Genomic DNA, 18,648 nt, shown 5'->3' with positions numbered 1-18,648 from the left:
ACACACTACACTTGCCTAGGGGGGAATTCGACATTCACATTCCACTATTTTAGTATATGGTTTGTGTTGCCCCTAGGCCCATTCCAAACTATTGTATTTTCTACTGTTAGCACTATTCTATGACTGTTTACTTACCTCCAGAAGGAGTATTGCCTCTGAGATATTTTTGGCCTTGTGTCACTAAAATAAAGTACCTTTATTTTTGGTTTAAAACAATGGTAGTGCAACACCATCAAAAATATAGAATATCCAGTCCTTTAATTTGATATTATGCATTGTTTTAAATTGTAATTTTCCTTTTAGTTTTCAAGGAACACACCTTGGTAGCAGGTGTTGGTATGGATGCACACATGGAGGTCAGATAAACTGAATTCAGATTTAAACTTCAGGACCTTTTGGCTAGGTGCGTTGATTTGTAGCCTGCTGCTTTTTTGCTTTATAAATATTTAATTACCTTTATTTTTGGTAACACTCAGTATTGTCTTTTATTGTGTATAACTACTGTATAACTATAGTGGTATTGCAGGAGCTTTGCATGTCTCCTAGTTCAGCCTCGGCTTCTCTGCTACAGCTACCCCTGTACAGCCTAAGCTGCTAGACACTGCCTACATTTCACTAATATGGGATAACTGGACCTGGCATGAGTTGTAAGTACCTTAGGTACCCACTATAAACCAGGCCAGCCTCCTACAGTCTCTTTGTGAGGTGGGCTGGGATTCCTGTGTAAAGTGAGTTGCAGGTATCAAGTCTGCTTTTGATGAGGGCTTGAGTCATGGTACGTATTGTTCTTTGGGGGTAGCCGCTTGAAGATCTTGCATAGCATTCAAAGGATGAGGAAGCAAGAATTGGTGATGGCGTTTACCTGGGATGCCATGGTGAGTTTATTATCCCAGATAATTCCTTGGTTTTTGGCTTGTTCTGAGGGGATTGGAGTGAATCCTATTGCTTGTGCCCAACAGGAGGAGTCCCATGGTGAGCTCTTATTTCTGAAGATCAGAACTTCGGTTTTGTCTGTGTTGCACACTAGGCAGTTATTTTTCTGCAGTCATCCATGCTGCTCACATAGGGGCATATTTATACTCTGTTTGCACCGAATTAGTGTCATTTTTTTACGCTAATTTGGTGCAAAACTAACTCCATATTTACACTTTGGCATCCCGTCTCGCACCAAATTTATGGAGTTAAAGTCATTTTTTGGACGTCGAAACCTACCTTGCCTTAATGAGATGCAAGTTAGGTGTTCCCGTGCAAAAAATGACTCTATGGCCTTAACGCCATATTTATGATCCCGTGCAAAAATGGTGCACGGGAGGGGGGTAAAAAATGGTGCAAAGCTTGCTTTGCCCCATTTTGTAACGCCTGGGTGAGGGCAGGCGTTAGGGGAGCTGTGGGCTTATTTCCATGGTGGAACACCATGGAATACGGCAACCGGTGCCCTCCTCAGGCCCCAGAGACACCCCGACCCACACCAGAGGGACAGCAGAGGATGGGGGACCCCATCCCAGGTAAGCACAGGTAAGTATTTTATTTTATTTTTTAAAGTGCCATAGGGGGCCCTGAAATGGGCCCCCATACATGGAACTGGGTGCAATGACCATGCCCAGGGGCCCATGGCCCCCTGTGCAGGGGATTGGGGTGGTAGGCATGACTCTTTTCTTTTCTAAGACAGGAGTCATGTGATGGTTTTGCGTCAGAAAATGACTCTAGGCAGGTTAGAGTAATTTTTTTTTTTACTCTAACCTGCTAACATACTTTTTGGGTGCAATACCCCCTTCTTCCATCCCCCCAGCCCCACCCAACTAAAGCCATTTTTTTTTACACTAGCCTACCCTTTGCACCAGCTTGCACCATTCCATAAATATGGTGCCTGACTGGTGCACAGAAATGGTGCAAGTCGGTGTTAAATGTTTTGGTGCAAAACTGTGTTAGTGCAGTTTTGCACCAAAACGTATAAATCAGGGCCCTAGTGCTGTTTCTGGTGGTGGTGGCATTGTCTGTCAGCAGTAGTATGAGTTGTGTGTCATCAGTGTGGGATATGATTTTGATGAAATTGGGCTCCAATGCTGCCAGCGAGAGGTACCATGTAGATGCTGAAGAGTGTTGGGCTAAGAGATGATCCTTGTGGGTCTCCACATATGAATTTCATGTATTCCGAGCTGTATGGTGGGAATCTGACTCTTTGAGTTCTGCCTGTCAGGAAGGAGGCTATCAATTTCAGAGCTAGCCCTTGTATTTAAGTGTGGTTTAGCCTTGAGATGAGTATATGTTGAGAGACGGTGTTGAAGGCTGCAGAGGGATCGAGCAGGATGAAGACTGTGGTATTTCCACGGTCGAGGATGGTCTGTTGTCTTTGGTGGCTACAATGACCTTGGCTTCTGTGCTTTGGTTATTTTTGGAAGGCTCATTGCATGCTGTCCAGTAGTTAATGATGTTCTAGATGACTGGAGAGTTGTTTGTTGATTGCTTTCTCCATGATCTCTTCGGGGAAAGGTAGCAGTGAGATGGGTTGGTAGTTGCTGAGTTTGCTAGGGTCGACCAATGTTTTTTTTCAAGAGGGCATTGACTTCTCCATTCTACTGGTTGACTGGGAAGATTGTGAACTTGATGGCTGTGTTAATGACTGATGTGAGTTTGAAGCTGATTGTGGATCCTCCTAAACTGTACATGTGGTTAGGGCATGGGCCTGTGGAGGCTCTTGAGTTTTTAGTTTCCTCCAGGCCACCCAAAGCCATGAGAAGGGTTCGGAAAGAAATTAGTATGTTTTAATGTATATTCAATTATCTAGTGCCTGTTGCTGTACACCTTTCAAAAATAGATAAACATTGCCACCATGTGGTGGACTTATAAGTGCCAGAGTTGACTATTAAATGCCAGTGCTACGCACACAAAAAAACGGTCTCATATTAAGCACTGGCATGCACCTAGCCCTGACCTAGACAGAGTACATAATAATGTAATTGAGCCAGTGGTATATGGAAATATATTTTAATTCATGCAGTGAGAATGGATGCTGTGTACCTGGTTTACACTGGAAACATGTCCAAAGTGCTCAAATATTTTAATTCTGGCACTTAATGTACTGACCTGTGAATGACTGAAGCTGAGTTGTCCTTGGCAGGATTGCAGGATAGTTGATCTCAATAATTAACCTTTTTCTCACTGAATCATCTTCTCACCTACACGTTCTAGCATTCACTTAGCAGACTCATAATGCTTATCAATTGGTACCTGGGGTCAGATGTAGAAAGGGTTTTACGCGTCGCAAACAGCGAAAATCGCTGTTTGCGACACACAAAACCCACATTGCGATGCCCATTCCCATATTGCAAGTTGGTAATCTGGTTACCGACTCGCAAAATGGGACTGCGAGTCACAAATAGAAAGGGGTGTTCCCCTACCTATTTGCGAGTCGCAGCGCAATGCAGGATTGCTTTGTGACCGCGAACGCGGTCGCAAAGCAATCGCAGTTACCACCAGTGTCATGGACCACTGCCTGCTCTGAAAAAATGAAACTGACACGTTTCATTTTTTCATTTTGTAATGCATCTCGTTTTCCTTTAAGGAAAACGGGCTGCATTACAAAAAAAAAGAAAAACTGCTTTATTTAAAAGCAGTCACAGACATGGTGGTCTGCTGTCTCCAGCACTCCACCATGCCTGTGAGTGCTGCCACTCGCAAGGGGGGTCGCAAATTGTGACCCACCTCATTAATATTAATGAGGTGGGCCTTTGCGACCCCCTTGCGACTCGCAGGTGGTGTCAGGGACACCATCCTGCATCCTCCATTGCGACTCGCAAATTGCGAGTCGCAATGCAGGATTTTCCTACATCTGGCCCATGGTGACTCCTACCACTGGGTGAAATACAGAATCCACTGGCTTTTCACAAGTAACAAATTAGTTTGTGCACACACATGAGCAGGGCAGCAAAAGAGTTGTTTTCCTTACATGTATGACCTGATAAAGGGCGTTTTTGCTTTCCACACGTGGCAAGGGTTAGTCCTTCTAAAATGTCCATATCATTGTTCTCCAACCCAACAAAGTCATTGTTTCTAATTACAACCCAGAGTATTGTCATTATTCTGTATGTTCGGTTAGTGCCATCTTTAGTATGACCTACTCCACACATAAAGGGAAACCAGCAGTCAGTAGCTGTTCTTGTGCCATTCCAGCTTCTGTCTAGCCACAGTACATGGATGCAAATTCCCACAAATGGGTCATCAGACATGACAAAACATGTGAGAAAATACCCCATTTTGAGTGGTTATCTTGTTTTTTCTGAATTTTATTGCTGGGTTTTAGGCTTGTACTCTAGTGCTTAATGTTTTTGTTCTGACCTCTAAAACATATAAAGTTTTGATTGCCACATTTAACTGTCCTGTAAGGCTATACTCAATGGTGCAGAGATTATACTCATGGCAAGGGAAATTAAATGTCACCTGTTTACTGCAGCACATATTGTGCCATCCACTAGTGTGAACAATGGTAGGTCTGCTGCCACATTTAAGCCTGACTGCAGGATTCTAAACCTGCAGCCAAATCTCTCAAAGCAACTGTTTGAAATGGGGTCTCTGGTTGGCAGTCAGTTTGCACTCTGCGCAAGTGCGAACCCTCACTCTAGTCAGGGTAAGGGACAAACAGACCTAGGATAACCCCTGCTCATCCCCTTGGTAGCTCGGCACTAGCAGTCAGGCTTACTTCAAAGGTAATGTGTAAAGCATTTGTGCCAACACACACAGTATCACAGTGAGAACACCACAAACGCATTCAACACCACTTTAGAAAACTTGCCAATATTTATCTGAGTAAAACAAGACCAAAATGACAAACATCCAACATACACAAGCAAAGGTATGAATTTTCAAACAATTAACTTCGATATAGCACTAGGAAACACAAATGCTTCTATCTAGTGATATCACGGCGTCATGACAGAATCTTTCCCAACAATCCAATGCCAATGGCGCTGGTCACAAAGTCGCACTGACCTCCAGGTTCAGTACCTTATGAAAATGAGGAAACAAGATGATGCACGGAGTCGGGGAGTGAGGCGTCGCTGGATCTGGTGCAGCATCAGTTCGGGTGCTGTGGAGCAGAGGTGCTGGTGTGAAGCACCAACAACAAAGCAGCAGTACTTCTCCTCCAAGTCTTCAGCTCTTCTCCTTGGCACATGTTCCTCTTGATCCAGAAGTGTTCTAAAAGTCTAGGGTTTTGGGCCCGCTTCTTGTAGGAAAGTACCATCTTGCCTGGCATGTTACCCCCATATTTCTCTGTATATATGTTGTTTTAGTGTATGTGTCACTGGGACCCTGCCAGCCAGGGCCCGAGTGCTTATAAGTGTGCCCTGTATGTGTTCCCTGTTTGATGACTAACTGTCTCACTGAGGCTCTGCTAATCAGAACCTCAGTGGTTATGCTCTCTCTGCTTTCTAAATTGTCACTAACAGGCTAGTGACCAATTTCACCAATTCACATTGGCATACTGGAACACCCTTATAATTCCCTAGTATATGGTACTGAGGTACCCAGGGTATTGGGGTTCCAGGAGATCCCTATGGGCTGCAGCATTTATTTTGCCACCCATAGGGAGCTCTGACAATTCTTACACAGGCCTGCCACTGCAGCCTGAGTGAAATAACGTCCACGTTATATCACAGCCATTTACCACTGCACTTAAGTAACTTATAAGTCACCTATATGTCTAACCTTTACCTGGTAAAGTTTGGGTGCTAAGTTACTTAGTGTATGGGCACCCTGGCACTATCCAAGGTGCCTCCACATTGTTCATGGCAAATTCCGCTGGACTTTGTGAGTGCGGGAACACCATTTCACGCGTGCACTATACATAGGTCACTACCTATGTATAGCGTCACAATGGTAACTCCGAACATGGCCATGTAACATGTCTAAGATCATGGAATTGTGGCATTGGGGAGAGAATTCCATGATCCCCCGAGTCTCTAGCACAGACCCGGGTACTGCCAAACTACCTTTCCCGGGGTTCACTGCAGCTGCTGCTGCTGCCAACCCCTCATACAGGTTTCTGCCCTCCTGGGGTCCAGCCAGGCTTGGCCCAGGAAGGCAGAACAAAGGACTTCCTCAGAGAGAGGGTGTTACACCCTCTCCCTTTGGAAAAAGGTGTCAGGGTTGGGGAGGAGTAGCCTCCCCTAGCCTCTGGAAATGCTTTGATGGGCACAGATGGTGCCCATCTCTGCATAAGCCAGTCTACACTGGTTCAGGGATCCCCCAGCTCTGCTCTGGCGCGAAACTGGACAAAGGAAAGGGGAGTGACCTCTCCCCTGACCTGCACCTCCCAGGGGAGGTGCCCAGAGCTCCTCCAGTGTGCCCCAGAACTCTGCCATCTTGGAAACAGAGGTGCTGCTGGCACACTGGACTGCTCTGAGTGGCCAGTGCCAGCAGGTGACGTCAGTGACTCCTTCTGATAGGCTCTTACCTGTGTTGCTAGCCTATCCTCCTTCCTAGGTAGCCAAACCTCCTTTTCTGGCTATTTAGGGTCTCTGCTTTGGGGAATTCTTTAGATAACGAATGCAAGAGCTCATCAGACTTCCTCTGTATCTCTCTCTTCACCATCTGTCAAAGGATCGACTGCTGACTGCTCAGGATGCCTGCAAAACCGCAACAAAGTTGCAAAGACGACTACTGCAACCTTGTATTGCTGATCCTGGTGCTTTCTCACCTGTTTCCTGGTGGTGCATGCTCTGGGGGTAGCCTGCTTCCTTTCTGAACCAGGAGCTCTGAAGAAATCTCCCGTGGGACGACGGAATCTTCCCCCTGCAACCGCAGGCAACAAAAGACTGCATCACCAGTCCTCTGGGTCCCCTCTCAGCACGACGAGCGTGGTCCCTGGAACTCAGCAACTCTGTCCAAGTGACTCCCACAGTCCAGTGACTCTTCAGTCCAAGTTTGGTGGAGGTAAGTCCTTGCCTCCCCACGCTAGACTGCATTGGTGGGTACCGCATGATTTGCAGCTGCTCAGGCTCCTGTGCACTCTTCCAGGATTTCCTTCGTGCACAGCCAAGCCTGGTTCCCCGACACTCTAACCTACAGTGCAGAACCTGCTGAGTTATCCTCCGGCGTCGTGGGACTCCCTTTTGTGTCTTCGGGTGAGCTCCGGTTCACTCTTCTTCCAAGTGCCTGTTCCGGTACTTCTGCGGGTGCTGCCTGCTTCTGTGAGGGCTCCCTGACTTGCTGGGCGCCCCTCTGTCTCATCATCCAAGTAGCAACATCCTGGTCCCTCCTGGGCCACAGTAGCATCCAAAAAACCCTAACCGCAACCCTTGCAGCTAGCAAGGCTTGTTTGCGGTATTTCTGCATGGGAACACCTCTGCAAGCTTCTTCACGACGTGGAACATCCATCCTCCAAAGGGGAAATTTCAAGCCCTCTTCGTTCTTGCAGAATCCACAGCTTCTACCATCTGGTGGCAGCTTCTTTGCACTCTCAGCTGGCATTTCCTGGGCATCTGCCCACTCTCGACTTTGTCGCGACTCTTGGACTTGGTCCCCTTGTTCCACAGGTACTCTGGTCCGGAAATCCACTTTGGTTGCATTGCTGGTGTTGGTCTTCCTTGCAGAATTCCCCTATCACGACTTCTGTGCTCTCTGGGGAATATAGGTGCACTTTACACCTACTTTTCAGGGTCTTGGGGTGGGCTATTTTTCTAACCCTCACTGTTTTCTTACAGTCCCAGCGACCATCTACAAGCTCACATAGGTTGGGGGTCCATTCGTGGTTCGCATTCCACTTTTGGAGTATATGGTTTGTGTTGCCCCTATACCTATGTGCTCCTATTGAAATCTACTGTAACTTTACATTGCTTGCATTACTTCCTTTTGCTATTACTGCATATTTTTGGTATTGTGTACATATATCTTGTGTATATTTGGCATCCTCATACTGAGGGTACTCACTGAGTTACTTTTGGCATATTGTCATAAAAATAAAGTACCTTTATTTTTACTATATATGTGTATTGTGTTTTCTTATGATATTGTGCATATGACACCAGAGGTATAATAAGAGCTTTGCATGTCTCCTAGTTCAGCCTAAGCTGCTCTGCTATAGCTACCTTCTATCAGCCTAAGCTGCTAGAAACACCTCTTCTACACTAATAAGGGATAACTGGACCTGGTACAGAGTGTAAGTACCCCTTGGTACCCACTACAAGCCAGGCCAGCCTCCTACATTGGTTGTGCAGCGGTGGGATAAGTACTTGTAACTACTTACCACTTTGTCAATTTGTACTTTTCATAAGAGAATAATATACAAAACAAGTTCAGTGTATGTACACCTAACCAAAAAGTTTTGCTTTTCTTCTCTTACACTATCTGCTAAGTGCTGAAAAGTACTCCTAAACTTTCAAAAAGTTTCTAAAAAGTTGAAAAAGGTTTTTTTTCTGTTCCTTAAAAAGTCCTGAAACTTTTTCTCTTTTTTATCTGTCCCTAAACCTTTTCTATCATGTCTGATGTAGGAACTCCTCTTAATCTGGTCAGCTCAGCTTATGACCACCTTAACTGGAAGGGTTTAAGGAGTCTCTGCATTGATAGAGGTTTAGTGGTGGGAAAGAACCCCTCTAGAGAATTATTGTCTAACGTGCTTATTGAAAATGATAAGGCCTTAACTGGCACTTGAATTGAGAAGTTAGGAGATAGCTCACACTCTGACTCAGGGGAACCCCCAGTAAGAGTGTTAGAGGGTGCCCTTCCTAACCTGCCCCTTAGCAGACCACCTAGCATAGCTGGTAGTAATGTGAGCTCACATCACAGTAGGGATGATTTTATTCCTGCAGGCCAGGTTGCTAGGGTGCCAACTGTTAGGGACAGGTCTCCCTCTGTTCATTCACATCATTCTTCTGTGACAAAGCATTCCCAACCCACCCACCCTGATGACAGACTGTTAGAAAGGGAACTCAATAGATTAAGAGTGGAAGATTCCAGGCTGGAGCCTAAACAGCAACAGCTGGCTCTAGACAGGGAATCTCTAGACTTAGAAAAAGAGAGACAGAGGTTGGGGTTTGGACCCCATGGTGGCAACAGCAGTATTCCAGATAGTAATCCTGTGAAAGAACATGATTCTAGGAATCTGCATAACATAGTTCCCCCTTACAAGGAGGGGGGTGACATTAACAAGTGGTTTGCTGCACTTGAGAGGGCCTGTATGGTACAGGGGATCCCTCAAAGGCAGTGGGCTGCTATCCTATGGCTATCTTTCAGTGGAAAGGGTAGGGATAGGCTCTTTACTGTGAAGGAAAGTGATGCCAATAATTTTACAGTTTTGAAGAATGCACTCTTGGATGGATTTGGCTTAACTACTGAACAATATAGGATTAAGTTCAGAGAAACCAGAAAAGAGTCCTCACAAGACTGGGTAGACTTTGTTGACTATTCAGTGAAGGCCTTGGAGGGGTGGTTACATGGCAGTAAAGTTTCTGACTATGAAAGCCTGTATAATCTGATCCTGAGAGAGCATATTCTGAATAACTGTGTGTCTGATTTGTTACACCAATATCTAGTGGACTCAGATCTGACCTCTCCCCAAGAATTGGGAAAGAAGGCAGACAAATGGGTCTGAACAAGAGTGAACAGAAAAGTTCATACAGGGGGTGACAAGGATGGCAAGAAGAAGGATGGTAAGTTTTCAGACAAGGGTGGGGACAAATCTAAAAATGAGTCTTCATCAGGCCCACAAAAATACTCTGATGGGGGTGGTGGGTCCAAATCCTCTTCTAATCAAGTAAAGAAACCATGGTGCTATTTATGTAAAGTAAAAGGCCATTGGACAACTGATGCCAGTTGTCCAAAGAAAAGCACCAAGCCTCCCACTACCACAAACCCTACTGCAACCTCTAGTGTGCCTAGTAATAGCAGTGGTGGTGGGAGCAAACCTACTAATACCCAATCCAAGGGAGTAGCTGGGCTCACTTTTGGTAATTTAGTTGGGGTTGGTCTTGTTAGGAAGACCACAGAGGCTGTGTTAGTCTCTGATGGTGCCATTGATTTGGCCACCATGGTTGCTTGTCCCATTAATATGGATAAGTACAAGCAACTTCCCCTAATCAATGGTGTTGAGGTTCAGACCTACAGGGACACAGGTGCCAGTGTTACCATGGTAATAGAGAAACTGGTACAGCCTGAACAACACCTACTTGGTCACCACTACCAAGTGACAGACGCTCATAACAACAATCTTAGCCACCCCATGGCTGTTGTGAATCTCAACTGGGGGGGGGGGGTGTTACTGGTCCAAAGAAAGTTGTGGTTGCCTCAGATTTACCTGTAGACTGTCTACTAGGGAACGATTTAGAGACATCAGCTTGGGCAGAAGTGGAGTTGTAGGCTCATGCAGCAATGCTGGGCATTCCTGGGCATATTTTTGCTTTGACAAGGGCTCAGGCCAAAAAGCAAAAAGGACAGGGTGACTTGGATCCTGGAACAATGGACCAAGTGCTCCCTAAAGCTAGGGTTAGTAAGGGTAAATCCCTACCCATTATCCCTCCCTCTACAGATGATTCTACTTCTGAGGAAGAAGAATTTCCCCCCTGTGCAGAACCTTCACCAGAGGAGCTGGAAGCAGACACTGCTGAGCTTTTGGGTGGAGGGGGGCCTGCCAGGGAAAAGCTGAGTGTGGCACAGCAAACCTGTCCCACATTAGAGGGTCTAAGACAGCAAGCTGTCAAAAAGCAAAATGGGGATGTCAGTCACTCACATAGAGTTTACTGGGAGGACAACCTCTTGTATACAGAGGCAAGGCACCCAAAACCTGGAGCAGCCAGGAGATTGGTCATTCCCCTGCAATACAGAGAGTTCCTCCTAACTCTGGCACACGACATTCCCTTGGCTGGACATTTGGGTAAGATCAAAACATGGGAAAGGCTTGTCCCCCTGTTTCACTGGCCTAGGATGTCGAAGGACACAAAGGATTTTTGTAAGTGCTGCGTGACCTGCCAAGCCAGTGGCAAGACTGGTGGCACCCCAAAGGCTCCCCTTATTCCACTACCTGTGGTTGGGGTTCCCTTTGAAAGGGTAGGGGTTGACATAGTTGGCCCCCTTGACCCTCCTACTGCTTCAGGCAATAGGTTGATCTTGGTGGTAGTGGACCATGCCACAAGATATCCTGAAGCAATTCCTCTAAGGACCACTACAGTTCCTGCAGTGGCAAAAGCCCTCCTGGGAATCTTTTCCAGGGTGGGTTTCCCAAAAGAGGTTGTATCAGACAGAGGTAGCAACTTTATGTCTGCATACTTGAAGGCCATGTGGAAGGAATGTGGTGTAACATACACATTCACCACACCTTATCATCCACAAACAAATGGACTGGTAGAGAGGTTTAATAAAACCCTCAAAGGAATGATAATGGGACTCCCTGAAAAACTCAGGAGGAGATGGGATGTCCTGTTACCTTGCCTCATTTTTGCTTACAGGGAGGTACCCCAGAAAGGAGTGGGCTTCAGCCCCTTTGAACTCCTATTTGGACACCCTGTAGAGGTCCCCTAACACTTGTGAAGGAGGGTTGGGAACAACCTTTAAAAGCTCCAAAGCAAGACATAGTGGACTATGTACTTGGCCTAAGATCCAGAATGGCTGAGTACATGAAAAAGGCCAGTAAAAACCTTCAGGCCAGCCAAGAGCTCCAAAAGCAATGGCATGACCAGGAGGCTGTTCTGATTCAGTACCAACCAGGACAGAAGGTGTGGGTCTTGGAGCCTGTGGCCCCAAGAGCACTCCAAGACAAATGGAGTGGACCCCACATTATTGTTGAAAAGAAGGGAGAAGTCACCTACTTAGTTGACTTAGGCACTGCCAGGAGTCCCCTTAGGGTGCTCCACGTCAATCGCCTAAAACCCTACTATGACAGGGCTGATCTCACCCTGCTCATGGCAACAGATGAAGGACAGGAAGAAGAGAGTGACCCTCTCCCTGATCTCTTCTCTTCCACAGAACAAGATACTCTAGTGGAAGGTGTAGTTTTGGCAGACTGTCTTACTGCTGAGCAGAAAGACAACTGCATAAATCTCCTGGGTCAGTTTTCTGAACTCTTTTCTACTGTGCCAGGCACCATTTCTTGGTGTGAGCACACTATAGATACTGGAGACAGCATGCCTGTCAAAAGTAAGATCTATAGGCAGCCTGACCATGTCAGAGACTGCATAAAACAAGAAGTTCATAAAATGCTTGAACTGGGAGTGGTTGAACATTCTGAAAGCCCATGGGCCTCCCCTGTGGTGCTTGTACCAAAGCCTCACTCAAAAGATGGGAAAAGAGAGATGAGGTTTTTTGTAGATTACAGAGGTCTCAACCAGATAACAAAAACTGATGCTCACCCTATACCCAGGGAAGATGAGCTCATAGATACACTGGCATCTGCCAAGTATCTAAGCACCTTCGATTTGACTGCGGGGTATTGGCAGATCAAGTTATCAGAGGATGCTAAAGCAAAAACTGTATTTTCTACTATTGGAGGGCACTACAAATTTACAGTAATGCCCTTTGGTTTGAAAAATGCACCTGCCACTTTTCAGAGGTTGGTGAATACAGTCTTGCAGGGGTTGGAGGCTTTTAGTGCAGCATATCTGGACAATATAGCTGTCTTTAGCTCCACCTGGGATGATCACCTGGTCCACCTTTGGAAAGTTTTAGAGGCCCTGCAAAAGGCAGGGCTCATTATCAAGGCTTCAAAGTGCCAGATAGGGCAGGGGAAAGTGGTTTATCTGGGAAACCTTGTAGGTGGAGAACAGATTGCACCACTTCAGGGGAAAATGCAAACTATCTTGGATTGGATTCCCCCTACAACTCAAACCCAGGTGAGAGCCTTCTTAGGCCTCACTGGGTATTACAGGAGGTTCATTAAGAACTATGGCTCCATTGCAGCACCACTTAATGACCTCACCTCCAAGAAAATGCCTAAAAAGGTATTATGGACAGCTAGCTGTCAGAAAGCTTTTGAAGAGCTGGAACAGGCCATGTGCACTGCACCTGTCCTAAAAAGCCCATGTTACTCCAAGAAATTAATTGTTCAAACTGATGCATCTGAATTAGGGGAAGGAGCAGTCTTATCACAACTCAATCCTGAGGGCAAGGATCAACCTGCTGCTTTTATCAGCAGGAGATTGACCCCTAGGGAAAAGCGTTGGTCTGCTACAGAGAGGGAGGCCTTTGGTGTGGTCTGGTCACTGAAGAAGTTGAGGCCATACCTGTTTGGCACTCACTTCATTGTTCAGACAGACCACAAACCTCTACTTTGGCTAAAACAAATGAAAGGTGAAAACCCTAAATTGTTGAGGTGGTCCATATCTCTACAGGGAATGGACTATACAGTGGAACATAGACCTGGGAGTACCCACTCCAATGCAGATGGACTCTCCAGATACTTCCACTTAGACAATGAAGACTCATCAGGTCATGGCTAGTCTTATTGTCCTTCGTTTGAGGGGGGGGTTGTGTAGGAAAGTACCATCTTGCCTGGCATGTTACCCCCATATTTCACTGTATATATGTTGTTTTAGTGTATGTTTCACTGGGACCCTGCCAGCCAGGGCCCCAGTGCTTATAAGTGTGCCCTGTATGTGTTCCCTGTGTGATGACTAACTGTCTCACTGAGGTTCTGCTAATCAGAACCTCAGTGGTATGCTCTCTCTGCTTTCTAAATTGTCACTAACAGGCTAGTGACCAATTTCACCAATTCACATTGGCATACTGGAACACCCTTATAATTCCCTAGTATATGGTACTGAGGTACCCAGGGTATTGGGGTTCCAGGAGATCCCTATGGGCTGCAGCATTTATTTAGCCACCCATAGGGAGCTCTGACAATTCTTACACAGGCCTGCCACTGCAGCCTGAGTGAAATAACGTCCATGTTATTTCACAGCCATTTACCACAGCACTTAAGTAACTTATAAGTCACCTATATGTCTAACCTTTACCTGGTAAAGGATGGGTGCTAAGTTACTTAGTGTGTGGGCACCCTGGCACTAGCCAAGGTGCCCCAACATCGTTCAGGGCAAATTCCCCGGACTTTGTGAGTGCGGGGACACCATTTCACACGTGAACTATACATAGGTCACTACCTATGTACAGCGTCACAATGGTAACTCTGAACATGGCCATGTAACATGTCTAAGATCATGGAATTGTCACCCCAATGCATTGGGGAGACAATTCCATGATCCCCAGAGTCTCTAGCACAGACCCGGGTACTGCCAAACTACCTTTCCCGGGGTTTCACTGCAGCTGCTGCTGCTGCCAACCCCTCAGACATGTTTCTGCCCTCCTGGGGTTCAGCCAGGCTTGGCCCAGGAAGGCAGAACAAAGGACTTCCTCAAAGAGAGGGTGTTAAACCCTCTCCCTTTGGAAAAAAGTGTCAGGGCTGGGGAGGAGTAGCCTCCCCAAGCCTCTGGAAATGCTTTGATGGGCACAGATGGTGCCCATCTCTGCATAAGCCAGTCTACACCGGTTCAGGGATCCCCCAGCCCTGCTCTGGCGCGAAACTGGACAAAGGAAAGGGGAGTGACCACTCCCCTGACCTGCACCTCCCAGGGGAGGTGCCCAGAGCTCCTCCAGTGTGCCCCAGACCTCTGCCATCTTGGAAACAGAGGTGCTGTTGGCACACTGGACTGCTATGAGTGGCCAGTGCCAGCAGGTGACATCAGAGACTCCTTCTGATAGGCTCTTACCTGTGTTGCTAGCCTATCCTACTTCCTAGGTAGCCAAACCTCCTTTTCTGGCTATTCAAGGTCTCTGCTTTGGGGAATTCTTTAGATAACGAATGCAAGAGCTCATCAGAGTTCCTCTGCATTTCTCTCTTCACCTCTGCCAAAGGGTCGACCGCTGACTGCTCAGGACGCCTGCAAAACCGCAACAAAGTAGCAAAGACGACTACTGCAACATTGTATCGCTGATCCTGTCGCTTTCTCACCTGTTTCCTGGTGGTGCATGCTCTGGGGGTTGCCTGCCTCCTTTCTGCACCAGAAGCTCTGAAGAAATCTCCTGTGGGACGATGGAATCTTCCCCCTGCAACCGCAGGGAACAAAAGACTGCTTCACTGGTCCTCTGGGTCCCCTCTCAGCACAATGAGCGTGGTCCCTGGAACTCAGCAACTCTGTCCAAGTAACTCCCACAGTCCAGTGACTCTTCAGTCCAAGTTTGGTGGAGGTAAGTCCTTGCCTCCCCACGCTAGACTGCATTGCTGGGTACCGCGTGATTTGCAGCTGCTCCGGCTCCTGTGCACTCTTCCATGATTTCCTTTCCTTTTGGTGACAGAAAGTTCTGGAATCAGAGAGGAGCCACAGATTTCCTTCCACTCAGCGTTCCCCCAAGTCTTCTGATAAAAATGGTACCTCACTTGTGGGGCTAGGCCTAGTGCCCGCCACAGGAAATGCCCCAAAACACAACGTGGACACATCACATTTTCACAAAGAAAACAGAGCTGTTTTTTGCAAAGTGCCTAGCTGTGGATTTTGGCCCCTAGCTCAGCCGGCACCTAGGGAAACCTAGCAAACCTGCACAGTTTTGAAAACTAAACACCTGAGGGAATCTAAGATGGGGTGACTTGTGTGGCTCTGACCAAGTTCTGTTACCCAGAATCCTTTGCAAACCTCAAAATATGGCCAAAAAAACACTTTTTCCTCTCATTTCGGTGACAGAAAGTTCGGGAATCAGAGAGGAGCCACACATCACAAAAACGTGGGGAAAATGTGTGATTTCCAGCAAAGTTGGAGGTTTGCAGGGCATTGTGGGTAAGAAAATGGTGCAGGTGCATGTGAAAAACACCACCCTGGAATCACCGGGATGTTTAGTTTTCAGATGTGTCTAGGTCTTGTGGATTTTTCTACATGCCAGAGTAGTCCATAAAGTGCAGCCCTCATCATTCCAAGTGGGACGATTTTGAGAGTTAGCCAAGCTCTCATGGCCCAAATGTAAAACCAAAACCGAAAATAATCAAATGCCTTCTTGCTTGTTGTGGGATAAGATATTTTAGAGTGCGGGGGAGAGCTGAAAGACTGTTACCCCCTTCAGTTGGGGTGGGGGCATACCAGGCCCATACTGGTTGGTAGCCACCACCCCACTATATATTTTTTTAATTCCCTGTCCTCTAGTAGACTTTCTGCCCCTGTGGTGTGGTTCAGGGGTAATTGCCCCATCTGCCCACTGGTGGGCAGAACAACTTTGGCCCCATTTATTTGGGGTGGGGTATGGCCCCACCCTCTTATTTTGGGGAACAAAATCTTCCCTGGTCTCTGGTGGGCTTTCTCCCCCCCCTTGGGGGCAGATGGGCCTTCCAAAAATAGGGGGCACATATGGCCCCATGGGGAGCGACCCTTACCCAAGGGGCTGCCCCCCTAAAGAAAACACACACACACACCAATTCCTGTTGCCTCAGTGGATTCTGCTTCCCCCCCGGGGGCAGATCGGCCTAATAGAAATACAGCAATCTGCCCCCAAGGGGATCAGAAATAACCAAAAATAAATTTGCACCCCCAGGGGAGCGACCCTTGCCTAAGGGGTTGCTCCCCACCTCTGAAAATCAAAAAGAAAAAACAAATATAAAGATCCCTGGCGCCTAGAGGTTTCTCCCCCCTTGGGGGCAGATTGGCCTTTCAAAAATCATCCGATCTGCCCCCAAGGGGGCAGAAATAGTCTAAATCCAATTTGCCCCCCAGGGGAGCGACCCTTGCCTAAGGGGTCGCTCCCCACCTCTAAAAAAACGAACAAAACAAAAAAAAAAGAAAGAAAATGATCCCTGGCACCTAGAGGTTTTTGCCCCCCTAATAACAATGGGCCGATCTGTCCCAGGGGGGCAGAAATGGCCTAAAATAAATTTGCCCCCCAGGGAGTGACCCTTGCCTAAGGGGTCTCTCCCCTTGCGTGAAATTGGCGGGAAAAAAAATCCCTGGTGCCTAGTAGTTTCTGCCCCCCTTGGGGGCAGATTGTCCTGACAAAAATCGGCCGATCTGCCCCCAAGGTGGGCAGAAATGCTCTAATACAATTTGCCCCCCAGGGTAGAAACCCTTGCCTAAGGGGTCGCTCCCAACCTCTAAAAAACAAAACAAAAAGAAATGATCCCTGACGCCTAGAGGTTTCTGCCCCCCCCCGGGGGAAGATCGGCCAATTTTTGTTGTGATAACAATAGTTGTTTGTATAACAATTTGTTTGTAATAACAATAGGCCAATCTAAATGGCCTAAAATAAATGTGTCCCACCCCGGGGAGCGACCCTTGCCTAAGGGGTCACTCCCCTTGCGTGAAATTGGCACAATAAAAAACTCCCTGGTATCTAGAGGTTTCTGCCCCCTTTGGGGCAGATGGGCCTCATAAAAATAATGGCCTAAATATAATGTGCCCCCTTGCATAAGGGGTCGCTCCCCAACTTAAAAAAAAACAAAAAAAAAAAAAACTCCCTGGTGTCTGGCGGTTTCTGCCCCCCCGGGGGTAGATCGGCCTAATACCAATAGGCTGATCTGCTGCCCGGGGGCAGAAAAGGCCTTGAAAAAAATTGCCCCCCTGGGGAGCGACCCTTGCCCAAGGTGTTGCTCTCCTTATGCCAATTTCTATTTATAAAATAAATCCCTGGTGTCTAGTGGGCATTTCAGAAGCTGGATTGCTTTACGATCCGGCTTCTGAAATGCTCTGAGAGACTTCAAAGGGAAAGAAATTCCTTTCCTTCCTGTTGAAGCCTCTCAGGCCCCCATCACATCATTGTAAGAGAAATGCTTCCGATGCTGTCTCTTCCGATCGAGCTGGAAGTTGAGCTTCCAGCGTAAAGGGGAAGTGGCCTCTGATGAATGCGCGCTGATGTCATCAGACATCACTGGAGGGGTCGGGTGGAAGGGGTAGGGCTTCCCCTTCCATCCCTGCCTTGGGGGGTGGGAGGGAAGCCCACAGAGGGAGCGCTAGCGCTCCCTCCGAGCTCCTTGCCAAGGACGTAATGGTTGGCTTAGGGGTGCCTTACATGAACAAAAAGGGAATGTTTGGGCCTGGCAAGTGAGTACACTTGCCAGGTTGAATTGGCAGTTTAAAACTACTCACACAGACACTGCAGTGGCAGGTTTGAGTCAAGTTTACAGGGCTCGTGCGGGTGGCAAAATCAGTGCTCCAGGCCTATTAGTAGCATTTGATTTACAGGCCCTGGGCACCTCTAGTACAATTTATTAGGGATCTACTAGTAAATCAAACATGCCAATCATGGACCAGCCAATTACACATACAGTTTACACAGAGAGCACTTGCCCTTTAGCACGGGTCAGCAGTGGTAAAGTGCCCAGAGTATCAAAACCAGCAAAAACAAAGTCTAGCACACAGTCACAACACAGGAAGCAGAGGCAAACAGACAGGGGAGACTACCCCAAGGATGCCAGGTCTAACAACAACACTTATGACAGGGGAAAACCATAATTTTAAATATGAATACGTTATCTCTTTGTAGGCCTTGTAGATCACAAGGCAAGGTACATGATATTAAAGGCTGGACATGTAGAAATGTAATGTTGCCATGCTCCTACAGTGACAAAGCTATTTTCACTGTGGAAGAATCTGGCTGTCCTATGAGGAAAACTAGAGTATGGACTAAAATAGTAATTCTGCTATCACGAGTTTAAGGCAATCGAGAAAAACAGTTCAACTGCTATTTTTAAAATTC

The sequence above is a fragment of the Pleurodeles waltl genome, chromosome 4_2 (assembly GCF_031143425.1).
Source record: "Pleurodeles waltl isolate 20211129_DDA chromosome 4_2, aPleWal1.hap1.20221129, whole genome shotgun sequence".
Lineage (NCBI taxonomy): Eukaryota > Metazoa > Chordata > Amphibia > Caudata > Salamandridae > Pleurodeles > Pleurodeles waltl.
The sequence above is the reverse complement of the archived record's forward strand: the minus strand, read 5'-3'. Positions refer to the sequence as shown.